Genomic DNA, 8,910 nt, shown 5'->3' with positions numbered 1-8,910 from the left:
TAAGGAAAGGGATGATATCATAGAATACATGACACCCACCGGTCCTAGACCTCCTCTGTTCTTATGCTTCCTCCTGATCTTTCGGGGCCCCATTATGAAGCTGGTAATAGTGATTGGCTGCACACGGTCACGTGAGGGGTGACGCGATACTGACGCCAATGACATCTGCACTCCACCCTCCACCATGACCTTGTCAGTCCAATCACTGGCCTCAGCAGCAGAAGGGAGAACAACCAAAGACAGAGGATGGCGGACTGCAGTGATGGACTGGAGAAGGACCAAGACAAGTGGGTGTAATGTGTTTAATTACTTTTTAACGTCTTCTTGTCCCTCCATTATTTATTCTGCCTTGGGAGAAAGCCTAAAAACCATCTTCTTACAACAATTGGAGCAATTTACATTTTGGCTAATTATTATTGTTACTGACTTGTATCTACTGGTCGGTTATAGCGAATCTGACCAAGATGAATGTCAGCAGATTCTCTCATCTATAATGTGACCTGGTGAGGGCAGACGGGGTGCGGTGCAGACCTCCCATCCTCTATGTAGTGTTATTTTATGGATTTCTAGATGTGGATTTCTAGTGATGGCCGGACTGCTGGCATTAATCATTAGTACAAATGATCATGTAATGACTTCTATATCCAGACTGTTAAGGGTTCATTATAAACCATGGATTCTCCTTCTCTCCAGGGCCGTCTGCTTAGTGCGCCATAAGGAATCACAAAACATCTTTGCTATGAAGAAAATGGCCAAGAGGAACCTGACTACTTCTAATAAAATGGAAAGGACATATACCGAGAGGGACATCCTAACATTCGCAGATTGTCCCTTTGTGGTCTCCATGCTCTGCTCCTTCCCTACTAGATATCACCTGTGTATGGTCATGGAGTATGTAGGAGGTAGGACACGAACATTGTGTAATATTCAACTCATGTCTGCTGACATCTTATCACCTCTCATATCATTAAGACTTGTCCATGTGGATGTTACATTCCCACAGAGCATTTACTATAGGTTGTCTATTAAATTCATTGATGTGTGTGATCTCCCCGTATGTCCGCACTGAGAATGTCATTAGCTACTTGGACAACAATTTCATCATGACCTCAGACTAATATTATGTACATTATATCTTTATATATTATCCCCTGCCCCAATGTTTCCGTTCACTTCTCTTCATACATCATGGTGCTCCGCTGTATAAACCCCTCACCGGTCATATTTCCTTTCTTCTATAGGTGGAAACTGTGCGGCCCTTCTAAAAACCAGGGGTCCTTTCTCTGTCCCGATGGCCCGCTTGTACTTTGCAGAAGCAGTCCTTGGTGTGGAATACCTGCATAGTTACGGTGTGGTGCACAGAGACCTGAGGCCACAGAAGTAAGTGAATACCTGTAGTATAACGAAGGGGGGGAGTTATCCTTTATTATCTCACGGTCTATGAAGCTAAAATCATCTTCTCTTTCACAGCCTCCTGATAACATCTACTGGACATATTAAAATTACCAACTTTGGACATTCAAAACTTGGTGTCATGATACCAAACACCAACACCTACAAGCAATCAGCAGAGAACATCTCCAGAGAGTTCCAGGACCATGAGGTCAGCATTACCTACAGGAACTTAGCTTGTTCTGTACAAATCTCATAACTCTATTTTGTCTTCCCTACGTTCTTCATTTTTAGAGAGCTTTTCCACTGATATTTTTTCTTCTGTAATTCTGATTTTATGTCAAGAGCTTGTCATAATAATAGTTTCACCGATTCTCATTGCTTTTTTCTGTTGGTTTCCAGGAGTGTGGCAGCCCTTATTACACAGCCCCTGAGGTCATCCTGAAGAACGCCTATGGAAGACCTGTTGACTGGTGGGATATGGGCATCATATTAAATGAATTTTTCATGGGAATTGCACCATTTGATGGGGCTTCCCTATCTGAGTTTTATGAAAATGTTGTCAATGGTAAGTAAAATAATCTGATCATTGCTTTTACTGGTTATCTTGGTTTAGTTACTTCCTTTGCTTTATCTTACAGTCCTGTAAATAGGTTTTATGTTCTTTAATTTTCTATATAACAGGAAATATCATTTGGGATCATCATTACAGTCCTCCACCCGATGCTAAGGACCTCATCACTCAGCTGCTGAAAACAAATCCTGTGGATAGACTTGGGACAGGTAACAGATACAATAATATCAATATTCACTTGTTACACCGAGGACACATCACTAATGTCCATGACGACCATTAATTCTCTATCAGCTTCTCCATTTATAGTTCTCTTTGCCAAAATTTTCATTCTATTTCCTACATGTCTGCTCAGTTGTGTAATTAGTTCAAATTAAGATACGTTGTTCAGATATGAAGCTGTCTCTGACAATGTCCGCATCACTTTTGTTTTCCTTTATCCAGGAGGAGCTTTTGAGATCAAGGGTCATCCATTTCTTAATGACTTAGACTTTGACACCCTTCTAAGTCAAAATCCGGTGTACGTTCCTCACCTTGCATCAGATGTGGACACCAGCCTATTTATCAGTAAGTAGGAGACGTCATCTAAACTAAGTATCTGTTTGCCTCGTCTTCCTTATTTTGTGACAATTGGTTCCCATTTATAAATGGTGACTGTGTTATACTGACAACCTCTAATAACACCTCATTACCTATGTCTTGCAGACCATTCTAATATGGAAAAACATCTGGTCTCAGAGGGTGAGAAGGGCATAAGTGAGGACAATGAGAGCCTTGTCTTCAAAAATTTTACATCATCTTCTGAAAGGCTTTCTAAAGTAAGTATGTGTTAATACATCCGAAATATATATAAAAGACCTATGAAGGTAGACATACAATTATTTAATATCTTATTGCTTCCGCATGTAGCTCTGTACCACCGTTACCAGGATGAAGATTAATGAGAATCCCAAGTCTTCTCCAGATCATACCCAAGAATCCAGCACAAATATTTCAGAAATGTGAGTAGATTATGGGGTCATTATTGGGAGGTCTAGGCTGATTTATGTGCACAACACCAAATATAGGGCATAATTACCATAGTATCAAATGCAGAATCCACCATCCCAAGGTTAGAGGTCATTGTGCATTTGGCTTCAGAAACCGCTCGTGATAACAGCCCATATGTGCTACCTGTGACCGGTCATGCATTTTTCATGCTGCCTACACTGTAGGAGAGATGTATTATTACATGCCAGACATTCTTAATTCCGCTCCAATCTATAGAAGGTAGCGTTGAGCAGAACACCTTCCCCACTATGGCAGTCATATGTCCTATTAGGCCCATTAGTCCATGTTCTTCTAGTGAGACAACCCCTTTTATACTGTGTTTTCTTGCAATTTACATGTTTTTATTCTTCGAAACAGGCAGAAAGAATCTGATGACGACGCTATTATCATCTTGTCATCCTCGTCCCCACTATCAGGTATGTCCATGTCTACAGCACCAACAATGGGAATGTTGACTTCAAGGCTCAAATATATCCACATGGTTTTTCTGTAATAGGTCTCTTATGTTATCCATGTTCCATGGATCCCAATTATGTTGCCCATGGGCCCATACTGTACCTCTAGTTCCCTAATTTTGTAGTTTCTTTCATGGATTCTGTGAGATACGTTGTAGCGTCCAATAACCTCCATCATCATAAGGTGACATCATCTCCTATAGTAGAATATCAGCAGTGATGCACCACATGGCGGCACACAGGGCCCTTACTGCTCTAGATCAGTGACACATCTAATGCCCCTGAGATGGGCTTATGTACATTATGTAGGACTTATTCTGTCCTATTATGATATAACTAGATGGTAGCCCGATTCTAACGCATCAAGTATTCTAGAATATGTATGTAGTTTATTTATGAAGATTTTAGAATAATACATTGAATACACAGTCTTCGGCCGGCCGCGACCAATTAGCGAAGCGTGGTTCAAATCCCCCACCAATTCGTGGCCGGACTCCGCCTGTCTCTGATTGTTCGCGGCCGGCCACGTAGTATGTAGCACAGCCACGTAGTATATAACAGCCCACGTAGTAAATAGCACAGCCATGTAGTATATTGCACAGCCACATAGTATATTGCACAGCCACGTAGTATATTGCACAGCCATGTAGTATATAGCACAGTCACGGAGTATATAGCACAGCCCACGGAGTATATAGCACAGCCCACGGAGTATATAGCACAGCCACATAGTATATAACACAGCCCACGGAGTGTATAACAGCCTACATAGCATATAACACAGCCACGTAGTTTATAATAGCCCATGTAGCATATAACATAGCTCACGTAGTGTATAACACAGCCCACGTAGTGTATAACACAGCCCACGTAGTGTATAACACAGGCCACATAGTGTATAACACAGGCCACATAGTGTATAACACAGCCACGTAGTGTATTGCACAGCCACGTAGTGTATTGTACTGCCACATAGTACATTGCACAGCCAACGTAGTATATTACACAGCCCACATAGTATATTGCACAGCCCACTTAGTATATTGCACAGCCCACGTAGTATATAGCACAGCCCACGAAGTATATTGCACAGCCCACGCAGTATATTGCACAGCCCACGCAGTATATTGCACAGCCCACACAGTATATTGCACAGCCCATATAGTATATTGCACAGCCCACATAGTATATTGCACAGCCCACGCAGTGTATTGCACAGCCCACGCAGTATATAGCACAGCCCACGCAGTATATTGCACAGTCCACGTAGTATATTGCACAGCCCACGTATACTATATTGCACAGCCCACGTACTATATTGCACAGCCCACGTAGTAAATAGCAATGTGGGCATCATATCCCTGTTAAAAAAAAGAATTAAAGTAAAAAATAGTTATATACTCACCTTCCGTTGGCCCCCGGATCCAGGCGAAGCGTTTACCGATGCTCCTCGCACACTCCGGTCTCAAGAGTGCATTGCGGTCTCGCGAGATGATGACGTAGCGGTCTCGCTGCATAGGCATCATCAATAGTAAAAAGTTGGTCACACAGGGTTAATAGCTGCGTTAACGGAGTGCATTACACCGCGGCATAACGCGGTTAGTTAACGCTGCCATTAACCCTGTGTGAGCGCTGACTGGGGGGGAGTATGGACTGCGGGCACTGACTGCGGGGAGTAAGGAACGGCCATTTTGCCGCCGGACTGTGCCCGTCGCTGATTGGTCGTGGCTGTTTTGCCGCGACCAATCAGCGACTTGAGATTTCCGTTACAGACAGACAGACAGAAAAACTCTTAGACAATTAAATATATAGATACCAGATTATCAGGACTATAAGAGACAGGACTAGAACAATCCTACTATATACAGGAGACAAAGCAGATCCAATTAGGATATGTCATTACTGAGGTTTTTATTTTACTTTCTGATTAGAATTTCCAGCTCAGGAGGAAAGAAAATCTCCAATAAATCTGAGTAAAGACGAAGAAACATCAGAAAATGGAAAAAAGGGGAAAAAGAGACGAGGTAAGTGTGAGAATCAGCTCCTTGTTGTGTGATATCAGTGAGAATAATTCAAGTGGAGCAGATGTCATCTGTCAGTGATGGGACTATCGCATGTATGATGGCTGACAATTATCTCTGACCTCACATGTATGATGGCTGACAATGATCCCTGGCCTCACATGTATGATGGCTGACAATGATCCCTGACCTCACATGTATGATGGCTGACAATGATCCCTCACCTCACATGTATGATGGCTGACAATGATCCCTGACCTCACATGTATGATGGCTGACAATGATCCCTGACCTCACATGTATGATGGCTGACAATGATCCCTGACCTCACATGTATGATGGCTGACAATGATCCCTGACCTCACATGTATGATGGCTGACAATGATCCCTGGCCTCACATGTATGATGGCTGACAATGATCCCTGACCTCACATGTATGATGGCTGACAATGATCCCTGACCTCACATGTATGATGGCTGACAATGATCCCTGACCTCACATGTATGATGGCTGACAATGATCCCTGGCCTCACATGTATGATGGCTGACAATGATCCCTGACCTCACATGTATGATGGCTGACAATGATCCCTGACCTCACATGTATGATGGCTGACAATGATCCCTGACCTCACATGTATGATGGCTGACAATGATCCCTGGCCTCACATGTATGATGGCTGACAATGATCCCTGACCTCACATGTATGATGGCTGACAATGATCCCTGACCTCACATGTATGATGGCTGACAATGATCCCTGACCTCACATGTATGATGGCTGACAATGATCCCTGACCTCACATGTATGATGGCTGACAATGATCCCTGACCTCACATGTATGATGGCTGACAATGATCCCTGACCTCACATGTATGATGGCTGACAATGATCCCTGACTTCACATGTATGATGGCTGACAATGATCCCTGACATCACATGTATGATGGCTGACAATGATCCCTGACCTCACATGTATGATGGATGACAATGATCCCTGACCTCACATGTATGATGGCTGACAATGATCCCTGACCTCACATGCATGATGGCTGACAATGATCCCTGACCTCACATGTATGATGGCTGACAATGATCCCTGACCTCACATGCATGATGGCTGACAATGATCCCTGATCTCACATGTATGATGGCTGACAATGATCCCTGACCTCACATGTATGATGGCTGACAATGATCCCTGATCTCACATGTATGATGGCTGACAATGATCCCTGACCTCACATGTATGATGGCTGACAATGATTCCTGATCTCACATGTATGATGGCTGACAATGATCCCTGACCTCACATGTATGATGGCTGACAATTATCCCTGATCTCACATGTATGATGGCTGACAATGATCCCTGACCTCACATGTATGATGGCTGACAATGATCCCTGACCTCACATGTATGATGGCTGACAATGATCCCTGACCTCACATGTATGATGGCTGACAATGATCCCTGATCTCACATGTATGATGGCTGACAATGATCCCTGACCTCACATGTATGATGGCTGACAATGATCCCTGATCTCACATGTATGATGGCTGACAATGATCCCTGACCTCACATGTATGATGGCTGACAATGATCCCTGACTTCACATGTATGATGGCTGACAATGATCCCTGACCTCACATGTATGATGGCTGACAATGATCCCTGACCTCACATGTATGATGGATGACAATGATCCCTGACCTCACATGTATGATGGCTGACAATGATCCCTGACTTCACATGTATGATGGCTGACAATGTTCCCTGATCTCATATATATGATGGCTGACAATGATCCCTGACCTCACATGTATGATGGCTGACAATGATCCCTGATCTCACATGTATGATGGCTGACAATGATCCCTGACCTCACATGTATGATGGCTGACAATGATCCCTGATCTCACATGTATGATGGCTGACAATGATCCCTGACCTCACATGTATGATGGCTGACAATTATCCCTGATCTCACATGTATGATGGCTGAAAATGATCCCTGACCTCACATGTATGATGGCTGACAATGATCCCTGATCTCACATGTATGATGGCTGACAATGATCCCTGACCTCACATGTATGATGGCTGACAATGATCCCTGACCTCACATGTATGATGGCTGACAATGATCCCTGACCTCACATGTATGATGGCTGACAATGATCCCTGACCTCACATGTATGATGGCTGACAATGATCCCTGACCTCACATGTATGATGGCTGACAATGATCCCTGATCTCACATGTATGATGGCTGACAATGATCCCTGACCTCACATGTATGATGGCTGACAATGATCCCTGATCTCACATGTATGATGGCTGACAATGATCCCTGACCTCACATGTATGATGGCTGACAATTATCCCTGATCTCACATGTATGATGGCTGACAATGATCCCTGACCTCACATGTATGATGGCTGACAATTATCCCTGATCTCACATGTATGATGGCTGACAATGATCCCTGACCTCACATGTATGATGGCTGACAATGATCCCTGACCTCACATGTATGATGGCTGACAATGATCCCTGACCTCACATGTATGATGGCTGACAATGATCCCTGACCTCACATGTATGATGGCTGACAATGATCCCTGACCTCACATGTATGATGGCTGACAATGATCCCTGACCTCTGTGGGATAATATTCCTCTGCCGTCCGGCCACAGTGACCGCACAGTAGTATTGTGTCATATGGAGTCTCATCACTTACATTATATTTACTTCTCTTCTCACAGGTTCCGTCTTCCGCCGGATCTTATCATCCTGCCGGCGCGGATTATCCAGGGCTGCTCGAGCATTTGCTTGTTGCGCCTGTTGCCCTAAAACCATCTGAAAGACAAGAAGTCCAGCAGATCCACCATCACTGCTTTTACTGATCACCTGGCATCTGACCCCGGCTGACTCCCTGACTATGATTGTGTCTACTGATTCTGTCCTTTATCCTTCTATCCTATTATTAATTACAAAAAAAAAAATTGTCCTTCTATCCTAGTATTAATTACCTGCGTAGAAGGACCGTCATTATTAATTACAAAAAAAAAAATTATCCTTCTATCCTATTATTATTTACCTGTATAGAAGGACCGTCATTATTAATTACAAAAAAAAAAAATTGTCCTTCTATCCTATTATTATTTACCTGTATAGAAGGACTGTCATTATTAATTACAAAAAAAAAATTGTCCTTCTATCCTATTATTAATTACCTGTGTAGAAGGACCGTCATTATTAATTACAAAAAAAAAAAATTGTCCTTCTATCCTATTATTAATTACCTGTATAGAAGGACCGTCATTATTAATTACAAAAAAAAAAATTGTCCTTCTATCCTATTATTAATTACCTGTATAGAAGGACTGTCATTATTAATTACAA

General features: G+C 42.8%; 1 long non-coding RNA gene across 1 annotated transcript; it reads left to right on the top strand.

Annotated features, from left to right (window-relative positions):
• Positions 1-2,711: 2,711 nt before the first annotated feature.
• On the top strand, positions 2,712-5,495 carry LOC138674117 (uncharacterized). Its single transcript, XR_011320492.1, has 4 exons — positions 2,712-2,784; positions 2,876-2,967; positions 3,374-3,432; positions 5,403-5,495. It is a non-coding gene; the product is annotated as an uncharacterized lncRNA (long non-coding RNA).
• The last annotated feature ends 3,415 nt before the right edge of the window (positions 5,496-8,910 follow it).

The sequence above is a fragment of the Ranitomeya imitator genome, chromosome 4 (assembly GCF_032444005.1).
Source record: "Ranitomeya imitator isolate aRanImi1 chromosome 4, aRanImi1.pri, whole genome shotgun sequence".
NCBI lineage: Eukaryota > Metazoa > Chordata > Amphibia > Anura > Dendrobatidae > Ranitomeya > Ranitomeya imitator.
The sequence above is the reverse complement of the archived record's forward strand: the minus strand, read 5'-3'. Positions and strand labels throughout refer to the sequence as shown.